The sequence below is a fragment of the Moschus berezovskii genome, chromosome 14 (genome assembly GCF_049115385.1).
Source record: "Moschus berezovskii isolate FMDL1 chromosome 14, NW_MosBer_1.0, whole genome shotgun sequence".
Lineage (NCBI taxonomy): Eukaryota > Metazoa > Chordata > Mammalia > Artiodactyla > Moschidae > Moschus > Moschus berezovskii.
In genome coordinates, this window is record NC_142473.1 from 48,185,103 (window position 1) to 48,204,892 (window position 19,790).

At 43.2% G+C, this 19,790-nt stretch overlaps 1 protein-coding gene across 2 annotated transcripts in view; it reads left to right on the forward strand.

Annotated features, from left to right (window-relative positions):
- Window positions 1–1,458: 1,458 nt before the first annotated feature.
- Window positions 1,459–19,790, forward strand: part of DENND2B (DENN domain containing 2B) — a 165,059-nt gene continuing 146,727 nt past the window's right edge. The window contains exon 1 of one of the 2 annotated variants that reach the window (XM_055423421.2): window positions 1,459–1,588. The gene's annotated coding sequence lies outside the window, so the exon portion shown is untranslated. Of the gene's footprint in view, window positions 1,589–1,774; window positions 1,792–19,790 lie in introns of those variants that run through there. The other variant, XM_055423423.2, reaches the window with a different exon arrangement.

Genomic DNA, 19,790 nt, shown 5'->3' on the forward strand with positions numbered 1-19,790 from the left:
CCTGAAGAGTTCAGGCATGGCAGTGAACTAGAGTTGAAACTCACTGTAAGATTTTGAGTTTGGAGTTTAGATTTGACTAATTTCATGTTGTATCCTGTGTTTTCCAGTACAAAAATGAAAATCTTGGGTTTTCCTAATGTAGAGCCAATTCACTTTACTAAAGACTGACATATTTTTCACACATGGACAACTGAGTCACACTGTATGTAAGGCTTTCTGCTGGAAAAACCAAACATACTCTGGCATCAATTTTATTGAGATAAAGCATAAATACTATTAGTTCATGTTAATATGTTTTTTAAGCAAAGGAACAACAGACTATCAGTTTGGTGCTTCTATTTTTTCTATTCCATCAAGAACAAGTTATTTCCAATTTTCATCTTAAACTCCCCGTTATTTTTTATGCTTGCCCTACAGCTGAGTAAAGGCTTTTTTGGGGATTTGTGACAGTTCTCTTGGCTTGGACTTTGAAGCGTGTCTTGGCCTTGGAGACTGTTTATGGTCATTCATACACGTTTGTTCCTTCAAAACGTAACTAGGCTTGTGAGAGTCAATTTTGTGCATTTCAACATTAAGTTCTATTTATTGTGATTTATGGGATGAGAAACTGGGTTACATGGCTTCCTAACATCCCACTAAGTATGTATGGCTTTTGATTTTAAGTGATTTACATTATTCTTTTCCAAGTCATACTGCATTAGCAATTTTTTTCAGAATTCCACTAATAAATCACAGATTTTCACTGCTAGTATTCCATTGCTTATTCCTTAATGACACCCCTTTCTAGTTGGTTTTGCAAGCTCACGGAGTATTTAAAAACAAATTCTCAGAATGCCCTTAGAACATTCGGTTCAGACCAGATGTCTTGGAACTATAGCGCTTTCAGAGTTCTTCCGCCACTCCCGCAATACCAAATGTAGATCCTTTAGTGTCTTTTAGGGTTTTCCAGGGCTCCCCTGGCCTCGGGCTGGGAGAGCGGAAAGAGCTCATCGGTTAGTTTGAAGGCAGGCAGGCTGTACAGACAGCTTTTCCCAGACTCTCCCAGCTCCGGTTTTTCATGCATACCAGCAGAGCCGCTTTTTTCCTCCAGTGATTGAAACCATCTGGACTGCAGGGGCGTCACGTGTGTATGAGAAAATGACATAAAGTTTCAGACCCTCTTGTGTTTTGCTCCAGACCCAGACAATTCTTGGTCGGATGGTCCGAGGTGAGGGCTGGTCCAGTTTGAGGACCAACTCCTCATCCTGTTCTCCACCCCCATCTTCCCAGCCCTAGCGCCCTCCCTCCCTCGCTTTGCGCACTCTCAGCGCGGTTTTCTTGTTCCCTGCAGAGCCTCCGAGCACACCCCTCCGCCCGGCTGCAGCAGCCCACCCTCCCTGTCTCGGGTGGAGGCACACCTCCTCCACGCCCCCCTCCACTCAAATCTGTGCTCCCTCCCTTCTCTCTCGCTTCAGCGCGGCCGCAGCCCCGGGCGCGGATGCCCGCCCGACGACCGCCCTCTCTCCCGGAGCGGCTCCTCCTCCGGGCTGCGCGGCTGCAGGCAAGCCCCCATCCTTGCGAGCACCCAGCCTGGCTGGGGGGCTCAGAGGTAAGTGCGTCACGGCCGCCGCCCAGGCTTTCCCGGCCCGTCTTCCCGCCAGGAGGTTGCTTGCTGGCCTCAGTGCCCTTGCTCCAGGCCGGGTGGCGGGCAGGAGGGGCGCCGGTTCCGGCTCTGCCGCGCCCTGCCCTGCGGTTGCAGTCTGAGCCCTTTCCCCGCTATTCACCACTCTGCCCCGGAGGTGTTCCAGTTCGGTGAGTATTAGTGATCCCGGGCCTCTGAAGGCGCAGAGGAGCGGGGTTGGTGGGGGCTGCTCTGCGGGCGGTCCTCGTAAGCCTTGCTTCCCGGCTCCGCTGGGGCGCGCAGTTGGGGGTGGGGAACATGGAGCCGAGGGGCTGGGGAAGCGCAGAGCTGGTGTGCGAGGACGAGCCCGAGGTCTGGGCGGTCCTGGTAGTGGGCTCTGTGCGAGCCCCTGGACGCGCCCGAGCTGCTCGGCAGCTTTTACCTGCAGCTGTGGTAGTTTCTGTGCAGGCTTCTTCCAGCGCACACGCACACACGGAACTCAAACAAAGGAAAATTAATTTTGCTCTCTATCACTTTATGATTACCTTTACTTTTTTTTTTTTTTTGCTGTTCTTTTGAAGTGCACTAAGTATTGAAAGTGTATTTTTAAGTGACCCAAGACCAAAGGAACACGCTTTAGCCAACGTTTATGCTACCTGATTAAAGAATTTAGTAGTTTGTGGAATTGAAGAGACTGAACGTTTTCAAGTGTTTATAAAGAGAGATTATTGCAAAGTGTTTATAAAGAGAGATTAATTCATTTTCCTGTGGTCTTTATGAGAATGTGTTTTACAATTGAACCTGTGTGAAACAGCTTCATTAAGTAAGAGAATTTCGCTTAGTGCTGCCTCAGTCCACCTCTTGCTTTATCCTGAATGCGGTTGTTTCTCCTGTTTGGGTGGCAGGGTCTTGGGAATGGTGAAGGGGTCATTTTTCCGTCTACAGGGCTGTTTTGAGCTAGTGCCTATGTGCAAGTTCCTCAGTTGGCCATCTTAGGATAGGGCCACCAAGTTAAAACCCAAGTAACTGTATAACTGTTTTGTTTTTCCTCCCAGGTAATATTTTCAGAAGGTGAATCCCTTCATTGATGAGGTTTTTCAGAAATAGGGGTTTCTAAGGGATCAGAAATAGTCTAGTTTCAGAAAGCTAATCAAAGAGAGAGACCAGATTGCTCTGTCTCCCATGGTGAATTAGGGACAGCACAAAGCCAGAGCTAAGAAGAACCTATTGAATGCATGGAGTGAATTAAAGCTTCTTGGACTCTGCCGGCATGGCTGAGGGTTCCCTTGTGACTGCATAGATTAAGGCTTCATTTTCATTTACCCAATAAATATTACCCTTGGAAAAACTCCCTAAGATATGTGGGAGATTTTCTCAAGTGTATATGGAAAGTGGTATTATCCCCTAATTGGGCCAGAAGGGCTCCTGTCATTGGTAGACAACCCCAAGGCAACTGTTTCTTCAAAGTATTTTTTATTGACCACTTAAATTGTTATTGACTTGATGATTGATTAAAAACTTTGCTTTTGGGTTTGTGGACTTGTCAGGAAAAGAGGAGCAACACAGAGAGAAGAACTAAAAGTTTAGATCCATTGGCCTAAAATATAAGAAGCTCAGAGGAAAAAATGATCATGAGCCAGGGTAACTTTATAGAAAAGATTTCAGATAGGCATTGAAGCGAAGCATGGATCTGAAATCAGTGGAAAGTTGCTGGGGAGAATTTTCAAGAGAGCTGAGAGTAGACCTTTTGGATTGGAGCTAGGGAGAGAAGTGGTGCTTACTGAGCATCATCTCCTCTGTGCTATATGCCATGTTCTCTCTTCCAACCTCTAGGGCTGTGGTGTAGGTATTGCTTTTCTTGTTTTAAACAGAAGTGACCACACAGATAAGTAACCTGTTCAGGATTGCACAAGTGGTAAACGGTGGAGCTGGAATTCCTGCTCCCTGTGGTCTGACTCTAAAGCCTGTCCTTCCCCAGGGACAGTGGCAGGTTCAGCTGAAGCAGCCCGGTCAGCTTGAATTCTGGCTCAGGAGCTGGAACTTCATCCTATTACTCTGTCTGGCTTTTAAAGATTTTTGAGAAAGGAAATGATAGGTAAAGCAGTGTTTTTAGAAGATTATTATGACATCTGTGTATAGGAATGTAACATGCTTATCTTAGGTAACCTGCAAGATGTAGTTCTTAATTGGCAGCCTAAAGAGAGTGAGTGTGGTCAGGATATCTCAGTGTGTAAATTCCTGCCCCGTTCCCCCTACCCTTTGATGGCTTTGTTCACTGGGTGAGAACCGATTGCACAGACCACTAGGCTGCCAGGGATCAGAGAAGCGCTGGATCCGAGCAGGTGAGCGTTGACCTGGAATGTGTATGTGGAGCACCACGACTGCTGGTTTGTCCTTTGTGTTCCCCATGTGGTTCACAATGCTCTGGTGAAAAGGTTTTTCTTTCCTGGCTACCCTGGGGTATAGATCAATGTTGTAATTTGTTTAAGAGCCCCAGTGGCAAAATTGAACCCCCAAACTAGGGCCTTTGCCCTAAAATGTTGTTTAAGTTGAGATGCCCTTTCCTCTCAACATTCGCTTGCTTCTTAAAAATGCCAAAATTTAAAACTTGGCACCAACAAGGTGAAAATGAATTGAAATTACCTTTCTTATTAATAAGACCAGTTAAGAAAAAAATGTAGATTTATTTCACTTTTTTTGTTATGGAGGAGCAATAGGTTGCCTTTGGGTAGTTGCTGTGTAGGAATTTAGAAGGGATTGGAAAGCCAGAATTTTGATATGTGCAAAGCTCTTTCTAACCTGCCACCTTTCCTACCAGTTAACTGTGTTTTTCACTTGTCCAGCTCGGTAGCTTGCAGGGCCATCCACTACCCAAGTTTATAGCCAGGCCCTTTGATTCTCTGCAGATAATGGGCACAGGAAGGGCAGCAGTGGGTGGAGCCATTTTGCTAGAATTGTCTCCCACTTTGAATGCAATCTTGATTTCTTACTCTTCCTTGTCAACCTCTAGGCCTTTCCTCTGAACGTGTCAGTGCTCTGAAGACTTGGTTCTTAGGCCAAGGGAGATCAGGTCACAGGCGATGAGACAAAAGGGCAGTTGACAGAAAAATCGCTTGTCAACTGGAGAAGTTTTGCTTTTTTAATAAACTCATGTTAGAGTTGACCATGTTTTTTTGTAAAATAAAAAGATGCAAAATGGGCTTCCCTGGTGGCTCAGGGGTGAAGAATCTACCTGCAAATGTAGGAGACAGGGGTTCGATCCTTGATCTGGGAAGATCCCACGTGCCACAGAGCAACTAAGCCTGTGCATCACAACTGCTGAGGCTGTGCTCTAGAGCCCAGGAGTCACAACTGCTAAAGGCCCCACTCATTAGAGCCTGTGCTCCACAACAAGAGAGGCCACCACAATGAGAGGCCCGTGTATTGCAAGTAGACAGTAGTCCCTGCTCACTGCAACTAGAGAAAAGCCTTCGCAGCAACGAAGACCCAGTACAGCAAAAATAAAAAAGTTGCAAAACTAAAATTTCATCTCAGTTTTCCAAATTCATTTTTACCTTTAAGAGCCTCTAACTGGTGAGCTTGCCCTATTGAATGAAGCTTTGGTATGTGAAATTCTCACCAGCAGCTCTAAATGTGTCAGGATGTGACTCAGTTTGGGGTTTGGACCTCCGAGGAATGTGCCCTCTTGAAGTAGGGAACTTAGAGTCCACAGATATGGGGTAAGGTTCCAGCTTTGCCATTTGTTCAGAAGTGTCTGGAATTCAATGTTTCTTAGCTCAGTTTATCTCGTTCTTCTAGATCAGAGTAATCTCCCAGGATGAACCCATCGTTCATGCCCTGATTAGTCCTTGGCTCCTTCTCCCATTTCGTATCTTGTATCACTTGAAAGCCATTTTGTTTTATCTGTGGCCTGTGGTTATAGACGAGAAAGGAAAACTATCTAGGATTTTTCTCCAGAGAATGGCAGATCTTTTGGTATGGATTTCTGTGAGAATGCTCTTGAGGTTAGTTTTGAGAGTTGGGGGTCTCAAAAAGAGACTTTGGCAGTGCTCTTGTTTAAATGTCAGAGATGTTTTTGCATTTTTGGCTCATTATTTACACAGTTAGTGTTTTTATATTTGGTAAGCATCTATCATTTTTATAATTTATTAAAGGAATGATTTACATTTTCCAAGATAGCTAAAAGCTTAGAAAAAGAAGACTAGAGAATATTCTTTTGATACTCAGTTGTAATCTCCTAGAATAGTAGAACCATTTGACTATTTTAACCCACTCCAGCTCCACCTCCAATTATCCTTAAATCTCCACCTCCAGATATTCTTAAATCTTCCTCAAGAGATTTGCTCTTTCTCAAGAGACTTCACAATCTCTCCAGGAAATGTTTCCTGAGCTTTCCAGACTGATGATCACAGATGATTTCTTTGTAGTTAGCCTGAGCTTTTTTTTTTTCTCTTAGTGTTTCTTGCTTTTACTCTTTTCTCATGCCTCTTAATGCACAATTGTTCAGAGAGGGCGTATTGTCTTTCTTGGACCCTAATGTCAGCTACCAGAAATGTAGATTGCGCCTCTGTACCCATCTTTTCATTCCCTTTCTCTGGCTAAACAAGCTGAGTTGCTTTCTAAACCTGTGCTTATACGTGTTGCTTTATGCAGGAAGTCAGTATCAGATATGTTGGCAATTAGAGCTTTCAGATTGAAGGATGCTTTTTGGAAATAAAATGTGCTTTTTCCCTCCCTTATCAGCATGAGTGGTTATGGAACATATGTAAACACTGGAGAGGATCTTTAAAAAAAAAAATTATCACCAAAAGAATTTTACCCAAGTCTTTTAAGGACTTAAAAAGAATCCAGCCTTTGTAAGATTGTAGTAAAAGTAACAGACTAACCCAATTAAGGCCTTTCTAGAAGTGTGGGAATCATTTGTTTGAACCAGAATCTAGGACCCCTGAGTAAGTATGATAGAAATAATCTGCTTAACCCTTTATAATAGCATAAGAAATAAAACCTCTTTTAATGGGCCTATAGTGATAAAGGGCCATAGTGATGAGAGCATGCAGAGAGTCCTGGTTGTCAGTGTTCTGAAAACGGCTTTGAGTGGGCCAGTGTACTGTTGGTGACTTTCTGTCTTCCTTTGATGTGAATTTGGGATCTTGAGTGTTAATTTGAATATAGTTTGAAGTTTGAACATAGAATATTTGTGGATTTTTTTGTCCCCTCTCCCTATTCTTTCCTTTCTTGAAGGCTCGATTGGAGTTGATATAGCTTTTAATGAAGGAGTCAGTGTCTTAGGACATTTTGTCAGACACTAGTCTTCAAGGAAGCATTATTCATCCACTCTGGTGTTCAACATTACTGAATATCTGCTATGGACATAGCACATTGGCTAGTGCTTTCAAGCATCTCTGTTCTCTTACTGCTTTTCTTCAGTAAACATACTTGATACAAGGAGTTTGATGAATTGAGGAGTGGGTAAAGAAGTTAGATGGGAAGTAATTTTTGGATAACCCTGGTTGGAGTATTGCTATAGGGATCTGATCTAGATGCTGAGATTACTCCTGATAAAGAGTTTCAACATGTGAGCATATATTTTCTAGCAAATGAACAGGGTTCAGTCAGTTATTTTTGCTGCTAGTCAGGTTATGTTTACAGTTGCTGGGAGCTCCACTTAAATGTAGTAGCTCCTGTATTAGAAGGTACCCAATGGGTTAGTTGGAGAAGGAAACGGCAACCCACTCCAGTACTCTTGCCTGGAGAATCCCACAGACGGAGTAGCCTGGTAGGCTACAGTCCATGGGGTCGCAGAGTCGGACATGACTGAGCGACTTCACTTTTTTTCACTTTAATGGGTTAGTAGCAAGGATTGCCTGGAGAAGTTTTTCCTGAAAGTCTGGTCTTGGTCGGGGATGGATGCTGGGTGCTTAGACCCAAGGGGCTTCTACACCAGAATGATCCTAACACTGGGATCCAAAGGGAATAGAAGCTCCCCTGAAATTTTGTACCACTATAGGAGGGGGATCAAAGCTTTTTGCTTCTCAGTAGATGTTAGAACCTATATACACAGACCTCGGGATGAAGAAAACCAGCTTACAAATGACTATATAGTGCTATATAGGCTTAGGAAGGGGATGGAAAAACAGGATTTAAGATCAAAGTGTTCATTTGAGTCTTTAATGTCCAATTTATCAGAGATAAACCACTGTGAGGGTTTTGTTTTGCTGGGTTTTTTTTTCCCCCTATATCTGTGTTTTGACAGGTCACTGCCTTGAATTAGAATAGGATTTAGGTCCAAAGTGTTTATACAGAAAGTGATAGCAGAGTCATGGGAGATGGACAGAGGCCACTTTGTATCTTATTTCAGGTTGCCCATTTTTAAAACCCCCATAAGCAGCTCAGCAGTCCAAATTAGTTAGCAGTTGCTTTGCTGAAAGGTATTGGTAAAGTAACATCCAGCAGCCTTTTGTCTGAGGTTTAGATACGAGTGAGAAAGCCAATTTGGGAGCAATTTCATGTGCTCAGCTCTGCCCACAGTCAAGTCGCCTACGTGGTTCACATATCCTTGTCACTGGTACTGGTCCCTGGGGGGCCAGGGGCAGATCTCAGGATCTGAGGCTCAGACGTGGTTGAAGCCACATCAACAGCTGGTCCTGATGGGTCAGCCTTATTTTCTGTGGTTATCATCAGGGCTGAGGGTGTGGGGAGGAAGGTGGGTGGGACAGGGAAGACAAACAGAAGGGCCTGTAGTTCTGAGGAACCTAAGCAAAGTAATAAACTCTTAGGACTTCTTTTCCCCCTCATTGACTTGTACTTTTGTTCTGTTGGAAACTCTTGTTACTTGAGGTCATTCTGTAAATACTCATCTCATAGTCACTAGCTGAAGGCACTGTGACGCCTACATAGTAGTGAGAGGAGCCCTCCTAGATGGTTCTGGGGATGTGTGTTTGGTCCATTTTGTTTCCCTCTTTTTCACTTAAATTTTGATGCTTTTTTTTTTGGTTTGTTTTATTTTTAAGGAATAAAATTTGGCTTCAATGTCCAGGTTTTTTTTTTTTTTTGGCTTATGGAGACTAGGGGCTGGGGGCCAGAGTGTGGCATATTGCCGGATAGGAGAGGCTTTTACCCCTAGACAAATCTCCAGGAAAGAAGAGATAGAAAAGTTTCCACATAGAGCGCAAGGATTGGAAGTCAGAAGGGAAAATGTCCTGGCAGGTGCTTTGGCCATTGTGACTGTCGCAGCTAAGGTGGGCCTGATGGTTGGATAATGGGGTGGTGCTAAAGATATCATATAATCCACATCATTCCTTGAAGATTTTTTTTTCCTTAAGAGAAAGTATAGTTTGTTGACTTTACAATTTTTAGTTTATGTGATGTGTCCACAAGTAAGTTTCCAACACCCTGATATGTGTCTGACTCTATGCCAGGCATGGTAGTGGGTATACAAGTGTGTGGAAAAAATAAAAAGAAACCAAACCAGTCCTGAACTTAGAACGTATAACTGTTGCCTGAAGTTCTCTATAAAGTATTAAATTATCAAGCTTTAAATTGTGAGTCACAAACAGGGGGTTTGTGACCCTGGATGAGGCTTAGGACATGTAGGTTTATGGAAAACCCTCGGGTTGAATGGAGGACTTTGGAGATGTTGGAGAGCCCCAAGGGTCACTCCAGCCCCCTTTTCTTCTTTATCTGCCCCTTCCCCAGGTGATCCCATGGCTTTAAAGCACTGGCGTTCATCGAATGTTTACTTTGTGCCAGACTCTATTCCAAGGGCTTTACACGGATTAGTGTAATCTTCAGATAGCTTTATGATGAAGGTACTGTCATCCGCACTTAAAGGTGTGGAAACTGAGGTCAGAGAGATGAACTTCCTTGAGATCACACAGTTCGTAAACTGGAGTCAAAATGTGAGCTTAGTTGGAAACTGGATGCCAGGCCCTTAACTGGTTGTGTTTAACCTTCTGATTGGGCCTGAACTCCTCCATCCCATCCCTTCTCCACATAGCAGCCAGACTGTTATGTTTGTCCCCTACTTTAGCCTTCATGAGGAATCCTGCCGTTACACTCAGAAGTCACGTTTACTACCAAGTCCTTATGTCTGTAAGCCCCTAGCCCTCCCACCTACTCTCTGCCTTCCTCCCATGTCTTCTGTCTCAGAGCCTTTGCCCTGCAGCCGAGGTGCTCTTCTTGAATGCTCACTTCATTCAGGTGATGGCTCAAGCGCGCCACCTCTGGGAGACTTTCCCTGACCATCAGAGGTAAGCTAATCTTAGTCAGTCTTTAATCTGTGCTTTGTTTTTATTCCTAAAATTGCATTACGTATTTGTGTGTTTTTCCTGTCTGCTTTTACAAAAATAAACAAATGCCATGAGGTTAGGGAGTTGGTTCATCTGTTTACTGGTATCTTTACTTTTCAAAACAGGACATGGAAAGTTTTCCATAAATATTTGTTAAATGAATAAATGGTGTCATATGCATTTGATGTGCATGTTTAACATAACTTTACTTGGATAAAAAGTGAAGCGGAAAGGGGTATACAGGTGATATACACAGGTTTGGGTCTTACTTGGGAAACCTGGCGTGCTGTAGTCCATAGGGTCACAAAGGGTTGGACACGACTGAGTGACTGAACTGGCTGGGTCTTACTTGGCTTTATATTTATTGCCAAAGATTTGCCGTAATATCTGGCCAAGAAAATGCTCAGAAAATCTTAGCTGAATGAATGCACTGTTTGATTTGTTTTGAATTCCAGACATAGGAGTTCAGTGAAGGGAGAGAGTAGTGTGGTCTGGAGTGCTTAGAAAGAATCCATGGAGGACTTACAGAGTTTTGAAGAAGAGATGGATTTGGTTGGTCATATAGGAATCATAGAGTGATTTTTCTTAAACTTGGAGGATTGTTAAGATGATCTGGTTCAATCTTTCTGTTTATAGATAGGGAAACCGAGCCTAGAGAGGCAAAGGATGTGTCCATAGGTACACAGCTAGTGTATGCCAAAAATGTCTGGAATCCAGATATTCTGATTGTTAGGTCAGTTCTCTTTTCCTCTACACAGTGATTTTGGCTTGTGTGGGATAGAAATTAGTATGGAAATTAGGCCTAATTGAATCAACAGGTCCAAGAGATCCATGGGAGATATGATGATCTGAATAAGGTGAAGACCAGATCCTGGAGGATCTTGAACGTTATCTTGAAGACTTTAAATTCAGAATGACAGGGAGGCATACGAAATGCTTTAAGTCTTGTTCTGTCTTTTCTCTCCAATGAAGGTGATGTAGGTATGTAGGTATGGAGAATAGATTGGAGTTGAGAAAGGAAGTGGAACCTTGAGGAGTTTGGAGGCCCTTGTAACAGTTCAGGTGTTAGTGCAGTTAGGGGCCTAGTTGCATTTCAGTTTGCTTTTAGAAATTTGTAGGGGATTTTGAAGATGACACTCAATTCTTTGGTAAGATGTGTGTACCCAGAATTCTTAGAGAGAGCATGGGAGTAAAAAGCCTGGAGAACTGGCCTTTTACCTTAATTCTGTATATGGTTGTAAATGACATTTAAGTGATGACTTCTCTTCAGGCAGCCGAGCCTGGAAAGAAGAGGTAGAAGATACCACTATACTAGTGTGAAATAGTGATGGAGGGAGGGGAAAGGGCAGAAGGAGCAGATGGACAGTGAATGGGATCAGCTTCCAAGCAGGGCCTGGACGTCTCTGTCAGAGGAGCTATATTGTGGCTAGGGAGTCAGGCCTCCAGGGACCGCAGCCTCACACTGTCGTTTTAGGACTCAAGAGGCCAATGGAAGTAAGATCTGCCTGTTGGACCCACAAATGCTTTGGGTGAATGGGTTGTGCTAAAGTCCAGGCCCATACATGTATCCACATAGATTTTCAACCAGGGCTGATGAGAATAGATTGATACAGTCCTTACCAGGCCAGTGAATTGGCACAGGGTACGATGCTTTAAAAGTTTTTTCCATCCTCAGGAATCTTTTTCCATCTCTAAGGAAAAACTTTAAAAAGTCAGCAAGAAAGTGAGAACGCAGACCTTCAAATAATATCTCATGCTGGATCTGAGAGTTTGGGTTGCAGAAAAAAATCTGGTCCTAGAGTATTCAACAAATACTTACTGAGCAGGACCTGTTAAATACCAGATGCTATGCTAAGTGTTGGAGCTTTAATCTTTTGATCATATTGCATCAAATGTTGTTGATACAGAATATTAACATTTGGTTCTATTTTACATTAAGTTCTTTAAGTCCCATGGGAACTCTCTAGGCAAGAATACTGGAGTGGGTTGCCATGCCCACCTCCAGGGGATCTTCCCAGCCCAGGGATCAAACCCAGTTCTCCTGCATTGCGGGTGGATTCTTTACTGTCTGAGCCACCAGGGAAGCCCCAAAAGTTATGTAGCTGGGTCCGTAAGTCCTCAGTTAGTTCAGACTACTCACTTAAGCTTGCATTCACTTGTTAAATGTGTACTGTGTAATAGGCAATATACTGAATACTGAGGCAGTTTTGAAGAAAAATAATCAGTAAGGGTCCTCAACTGGTTGACTGGAATTTGTTGGGTAGATCTGGCAGCTTCCAGTTTGCTGGGATTGCTGGCCAAGGGGAGAGTGCTCTCAGCAGAAGTGTACCCCCTTCACTTGTTCTGCCCCCACTTGTCCCTCCCCTCTGTCCCTGACCTCTCTCCCTGGCCTGACTTGAAATTTAAGAGAAATGAAAATTAGCTTCTTTGCATTAAGTGTGGGAAGTTCCATTCGAGGCAGCACTTCCTGATGAAACCCTCTAAGTTTGAAGTCTTTCCAGAAGAATTTCTCCAGCTTGTGTAAGCCCAGAGAAGAGCATTCTCCACGGGGGCTTTTTTCCTTCCTATGAAAGTTCCTTTGCCTGCAGTGTGGATACAGGGCACATGGCGTGTGTTGTTTCTCAGGCTCTTTACTTCTGCCAGCGTCCATGGCTCTTTGGGGATGCTGAGAAGGGCATGGTGTGTTGTTTTCTGAGAACAAATGACAAAAATGAGAGGGAGGCAATCATGCTAATTTTTCCCATCGTTTGGGAAAAGCAGCTGCTCAGAACAAAAGAAGACAGATGTAGAAGAGGAGTGTTTTTTTGGTTTTTAAGAGGAGTGTTTTATTGAGCCCTTGGATTGCTATCCGGAGTGAGGTTGTTTTCCCCTCTTTTTCTTGGCATCTGGAGCCAGCTTGTGTACTGTCTGAGGTTTGCTCTGCTTTCTTCATGTCTGTGGACTTCTTTAATAGAAAACTACAAAATATGAAATAACCTTCAACTTTAAATTGGTTCTTTAAAAAATGTAATGTGTGCATTGTAGTACACTGTAAAAAATTAAGTTTCACTTTCCCAACACCCAGAGATCACCACTATTAATATCTATGTGCACCCTCTTCTAGATCTTTCTCTACACATATCTATGTACATATTTGTATTCTTTGCTTTTTACCAAAGCACGATCATACTAGACATACTATAATTCATTGTTTTATTTTTTAAATTATCTCCACTTTTCATGTTGAGTGAATTTGTATTTTAACTAACACCCAGTCCATGTTTGAGATCCCCCTGTTGACCCCCAAGTATCCTATCATTTTTTTCCATACTGACATTGAACCTGTAACCTCATGCTGTATCTGGTTGTTATGTCCTTTAAGCTTCTTTTAATCTAACAGAGTCAGTCCTTCTGTATATTATCTTGTTGAAGAATTATCCTTAATAGGTTCCTGACTCTGTGACATGCGTATTGCTAAGAGGCTTGCAAATATCTTATTTAATTCTTGTGACAACACTAAGAAGCATGTTTTATTATTGCTTGTTTTTGCATACTCTCTTCCTGTGAGATCTCAGCTATTCGCCAGGGATTTGACTATTTCCTTTACGTCAAAGACCATATCACCTATATCTCAGCGGTCACCTTAGCCGGAACTCTTGAGCCAAATGGTCTGGGTTCATATCCTTTTGCTACTGCTTATTATATCTGGTCCTGGACAAGTCATTTAACTTCTTCATGCCTCAGTTTCCTCGTTTGTAAAATGGGGTACTAATAGTGCCTACCTCATAAGGTTTTTGTGAAGTTAGATGAGTTAATATATGTAAAGTATTCAGAACTACCTGACATATAGTTAGTGTATGTAATTATTGCTTTTGGATAGCTGGGTGACCCACAAGCACCTCAGACTTTATGTTTTGAGAAATGGAGTATTTCCTGCCATATCAGTAAACAAGGATGTCAAGTCATCAGTGATTGCAGCCCTCCAAGGTGAGCTGGTAAGCCCTAAGGGCACTCAGGAAGGAGAAGAATACTTGAGATTTAGCAGCCATTCCCTATGGTGAGCCCTCGGTGAAAAACACAGGATTCTGGCCCAGGAGAGCTCGAATGCTTATGAAAGAAATGATTTCAGTGAGCCCAGTCTCGTGCATCCTCCCATACAAAGAAAAGTGCTGAATTCCTTAACTTGGGATTTCTGGTTTTCTTTAATTAATTAACAACAATCTTTTGATGCTCAGACTGTCTTCACTGTGTTGCAAAACTTCTGTCTAACCTAGCTTCCCCCTCACCCCCTCAGAGGAGTTCTGTCAGGGTTACTATCTCCTGGTCTTGAAAGTCCTAAAAATTCCCACTGAATAAAACTGTTACTCAGTTTTAGCTTTAAGGTTGTGACTGTTGTTTAAGCTGACATTTCAGTACTTATCTCCGGAAAGCTGCGCTTTGTTCTCCTGTTTTCACCAGCTCCTTCACAGAGTTGTCTCTGATTTCTCCTCTCTCAATAATCACACTCATTAAGTCTTGTCAGTCCATTTCCCAGTCCTCCTTGCTCTCTTGCTGCCTCCAATCCATTTAAAGTCTTGACCATCTTTTTCCTGGAATGCAGTTTTAATGTCTCAGAATGCCTGCCCCTGGATGTTCTTCAGTCAGTCTCCCAAGCTGCTCCCAAAGTGAGCTTTCTGAAATACAGGTCAGTTACCATACTTCCTTGCTAAAACTCTTTCTTTTTCATGAGAAATAACATAAAGTGCACAGTGAATTTTAAGCCAGCTTTTTCACTCTCCTCTCTTACCCTCATCAAGAGGCTCTTTAGTTCCTCTTAACTTTCTGCCATTAGGGTGGTATCCTCTGTATATCTGAGATTGTTGATATTTCTCCTGGCAATCTTGATTCCAGCTTGTGATTCATCCAGCCCAGCATTTCACATGATGTACTCTGCATAAATGTTAAATTAACAGGATGACATGGCTTGCTCCTTGGAAGTAAAGCTATGACAAACCTAGATAGTGTATTAAAAAGTGGGGACATCACTTTGCCGACAGAGGTCTTTACAGTCAAGTTATGGTTTTTCCAGTCTTGTACAGATTGGACCATAAAGAAGACTGAGAGCCAAAGAATTGATGCTTTCAAATTGTGGTGCTGGAGAAGACTCTTGAGAATCATTGGACAGCAAGGAGATCAAACCAGTCAGTCCTAAAGGAAATCATTTGGAAGCATCACTCCAAATCTTTGTTGTGATGAGACAAAGAACCGAGGAGCATACACTCGCATGACAGAAGGAATATTCATTGGAAGGACTTATGCTGAAGCTGCATTAATTTGGCCACCTGATGTGAAGAGCAGACTCACTGGAAAGGCCTTGATGCTGGGAAAGATTGAAGGCAAAAGGAGAAGAGGGTGGCAGAGGTGAGATGGTTCAGTAGCATTACTGACTCAATGGACATGAATTTGAGCAAACTCCAGGAGATAGTCAAGGACAGACGTTCTGTAGTCCATGGGGTCGCAAAGAGTCAGACACAACTTAGTGAGTCAACAACAACAGCAAAAAGTGCACAAATATAAAGTGTGTAGCTTAATGATCTTTAACATTTGTGTTTGCCCAAGTAACTACTACTCAGATCAAGAACATTTTCAGGGAAGGTTGCTTTCTGTGTCTTCCCAGGGAGTATCTGCATCCTTAGCCCTAACCATTCTTCTGTGACTATTTAAAAAAAATCTTTTCTTAATCTTCATGTAAGTGCATCACAAATGTTCTTTATTGAATCTTCTTTGACAGGATAATTCCAAACTCATTTAATGTGACATTAAAAAATCTTTGTCTTCTGGCTTTTACTTCAGGTCCTCCACACATGGCCTCCCCTTCCCGCCATACTGAAATGGCCTGTGGTTTGCCAGCACAGGCTCTTGTTGCCTTTCATTTTTGCACTTGATACTCTCTTGGTCTTCTGACTTCATTCCCTGGCAAATTCAGTTCTTACAAATGTGGAGATCCTTATTTACATTTTCCTAGAGTAGTAAAAGGAGAAGGCAATGGCAAGCCACTCCAGTACTCTTGCCTAGAAAATCGCATGGACAGAGGAGCCTGGTAGGCTGCAGTCCATGGGGTCGCTACTAGTCGGACGCGACTGAGCGACTTCACTTTCACTTTTCACTTTCACACATTGGAGAAGGAAATGGCAACCCACTCCAGTGTTCTTGCCTGGAGAATCCCAGGGTCGGCGGAGCCTGGTGGGCTGCCTTCTATGGGGTCGCACAGAGTCAGACACGACTGAAGCGACTTAGCAGCAGCAGCAGGGTAGTAAAATGAGGCCCACCCAGGGTCTATTCCTCATACAAGTTTTGTACCTTAGCAGCAATGGGCAGACTGAGATTAGTGCTGGGGTCCAAGGGTTCTTTTCCCCTCATTCACCTCCTTGGTTAAAGCCTTCAGCTTGTCACTTGAAAGGGTGACTCCAATTTTGGAATTAAAATTTGAGATCCTTGGGCTAATAAACAATTTTTTGTTTTCTGGTTTGTGATTTGTTTATATGAAAAGCTTTTACGGATTTTTGCAAATTAAGTCAAACAACACATTTACACACTAACCCTTGTTATAAAGAATTCAACTGTGTAAAATTCTATGGTCCTGGAAAAAGTAGCATGTAAAGTCACTCTTCTGGCACATCTGGTACTGGGAATTCTTTTGCTTTCATGATGACAGGGCTTCTATTAATAGGGATCAAAATAGTACTATGAAATGAAACTATGGTCTTAAAAAAATTGATTACAGTTTTTTGTTGCTTGTTTGGAGCATTTGTTCAGCAAAGTGCTGTACTAGAGACCTGATTCAGTTTTTGCTTAGAGCAGATTGAACAAACTCCAAAAGGGTTGATTTGACCCTCTACAGAAACACGAGGCCGTGAGATGAGCAGTTTTTCCACATTTTAATATTTTCCAGGATGACACTGAATGCCTTGCCCTTAGAGAACCCTGAACCAGCTAATAATTCTTCTAGGCTCTTGAGAAGGAGAAGTGGGAGATTTATACTATTAAATAGGTGCCCAGACCTTTCCAAAAGAGCCTGGAAAAGAATTGTGGAAGAGATGGAATGTAACTAGCAAGGCAAGATAGGGAAAGCCTCATGACTTTTGAGTTCTTGTGGGAAAAGATTGGACTTGTCTTCATTATTTCCAATTCTCTGTTTTCAAAAAAGTCTCTGAAAAGCATTGCTCTCAGGGGATATTAAGAGGGAATGCTTCAAGGAAGAACTGAGTCAGTGCGAAGACCTACTCTGTGCCAGTCACTACTTGATACTTTCATAAATTCTGCTAATTGTCACAAAGACAAGGAAATGATGATGCAGAGAAATTAAGGAACTTTCCCAGGGTCCCGAATTTGAACCCAGGTTCATTAGATTCCAAATCCCTTTCCACTACACTGTGATGATTCTTTGTGCTAAATCATGGAAAATGAGCAATCTTCTGGATTGAATTAGGGAACTGATGGTATCCAGCTAACTGTTCTGAAAAACTCTGAGTATGTTTTATTTGGAGGTGTTTGGGGAGAGGAGTAACGCTGGTGAGGAGAGATGTATTGAAGGGGAAGATACTAGGAGTTCTTCAGACTGTCTGTGTTTCATGTGATGGGATCTTGTGCCGTGCTGTGTGGCATCTCGTCCTTGGTGGTTGGAAAGAAATGGCTGCTGAATTCATTTGCAACCAGTTATCTTTGTGGAGGAAAATGGGAAAAGACTAGCATACTATAGCTTATTGAACTTCATAAAACATGTTTTTTTGTTTTGTTTTCATGAGGCCAATATAGAATTCCTAGATTTTAAGATTTTTTTCCCAGGAAAGGAGGCCAAAAATAAACAAAGCCCCCAAGCCTATCGTCTTCACGTCACATAAGAAAGGACACGTGAAATCCGGAATCATAAATAAATTAAAAAAAACAATAAAATAGGATAATAGAGAAGCTTTTTGTAAGAAAGCACCTTATAATAGCTTGTTGGATTTAAACTATTTTGAGGGCTTTCCAGGTGGCGCTAGTGGTAAAGAACCCGCCTGCCATTGCCGGAGACTTAAGAGACTTGATTCGATCCCTGGGGCAGGAAGATCCTCTGGAGAAGAGCATGGCAACCCACTCCAGTATTCTTGCCTGGAGAATCCCATGCATAGAGGATCCTGGCAGGCTACAGTCCATAGGGTCGCACAGAGTCAGACACAACGGAAGCAACTTAGCACCTACACAAACTATTTTGAATCAAGAAAAAATGACAACATAAACTTTATTGATCTGTTTGTCAGTTTGGAAAGTTTTGTTTGATAGTACCTCAAGCTTGACGGTCCAGCTTGTTTCACACTTTATCACAGTTACAGTTGATAGTGCATTTCATCAGGCTTGTTGATGAAAACAGCATCAGGTGTCGGTGGAATATTGAATATGGAATATTCTGGTGAATGGAGAGAAGACGATAAGTCGTTAGGCTTTTAATCCTGTGGCCAGGCCAAGAAGAAGCAGAAGTCATAGCTCTGGTGTCTGACTGGTGAGGGCTCCCGGAATAGCGCTGCCAGCACCTGTCTGCCATGGCTCACGTACCAGGTAAGGGACAGTGTTGCACAGCAGCCTTGCTGCCCTCTATGGATCAGGTAGAATTTGAGAGGGTTGCTGAACATGATAAAAACTTGCATCATGGCCTGGGCCAGTATTTAAGAGAACCACTCCTCTGAAGGAATAATCCTGTTTGGTTCTCCAAGATAATCTAAAGGCAGAGACACAGACAAAGGCCCATTGTTTTCTCCCGGGCAGCTGTTTATTGCATTGGTGCTAAGGAAGACACTGGGAGCCCGCAGGCCTGTGGCCTAGGTGCTCAGACTTGGAAGTGGTTCTGCTGTTCCCTCTGGTTATTTTCTCCTTACTCTCTCCTGTGGGAACTTTGGGCAGACTGCATTTTTCCTCCAAGCAGTTAAGTCTTAGCTTTACCTTCTACTTGGTCCCTGTGCCCTGGGGGGTGGGGGGGTGGGGTGGGTGGTTTGTGAACTCTCTGAGTGCCTGGGAACTCGGAGGAGAAAAGCCTGAGCTCAGGCCGGGAATTCCCCAGCGCCCCTAGGCTGCCTCTCTCGTCCAAGGGAACACCTACTTTCTGCATTTCCAGGGCCATGCTGGGGAAGTGTGTGTTTTGGCCTCTCTGGAGAAGGGCACGTTAGCTTCCCTTGGCCTGTTTACATTAGTTTGGTCCTTTCTGCCTTTGATTACACGTGAAGCCTTGGGTGGGGGATTTCCCTGCTTCCGTGGAGCTCACTCCTTCCTTTTGTCTGCCTTCTCAATTTTTCCACCTGGGGAAGAGTTGCCCTTGACTTAACTCCTTGTTTCATAGACTTTGCCTAATGAGTGAATCAGTTCATAATCAGGAAGCAATTCCTCTGATTCCTAAATTTCTCTTTTGCTGTATTCTGTAACAACCAGACCTTTTCTCATTTGCCCATCACGGCCTTAGTTGTCAGTACTGTCCTCTAAGAAAGAGAGTAATGGTCTTTCATACCCAGAGGCTCATCTGCTTATTGGAGCTTGCTGAGCTAAAATGTTGATGCAGTATTTCTTAGTTCTTTGGAATGTGTGTCTTGGCTGCTCAAGAATGTAAACCTGTTAAGGTTAGGAGCTCCAGGTTCTTTCCCTTTCTTCCAGCGGGGAGGGTCACCACCAGTGGCTAAATTTGCTGGTGAGATTACTTCATCCTTGCTCCAATGTCATCCTGCCTACTGAGCATGCCAGCACAGCCACAGCATCTCTGAGGTGGACCTCACTCTATGCTAAGATAACGGCTCACAGGACTTCCCTGGCAGTCCAGTGGTTAAGACTCATGCAGCCACTGCAGGGGGCATAGGTTCAATTCCTGGTCCCCTGGCTGGAGAAGTTCCACATGCCTCACGGTATGACCAAAATAATAACAA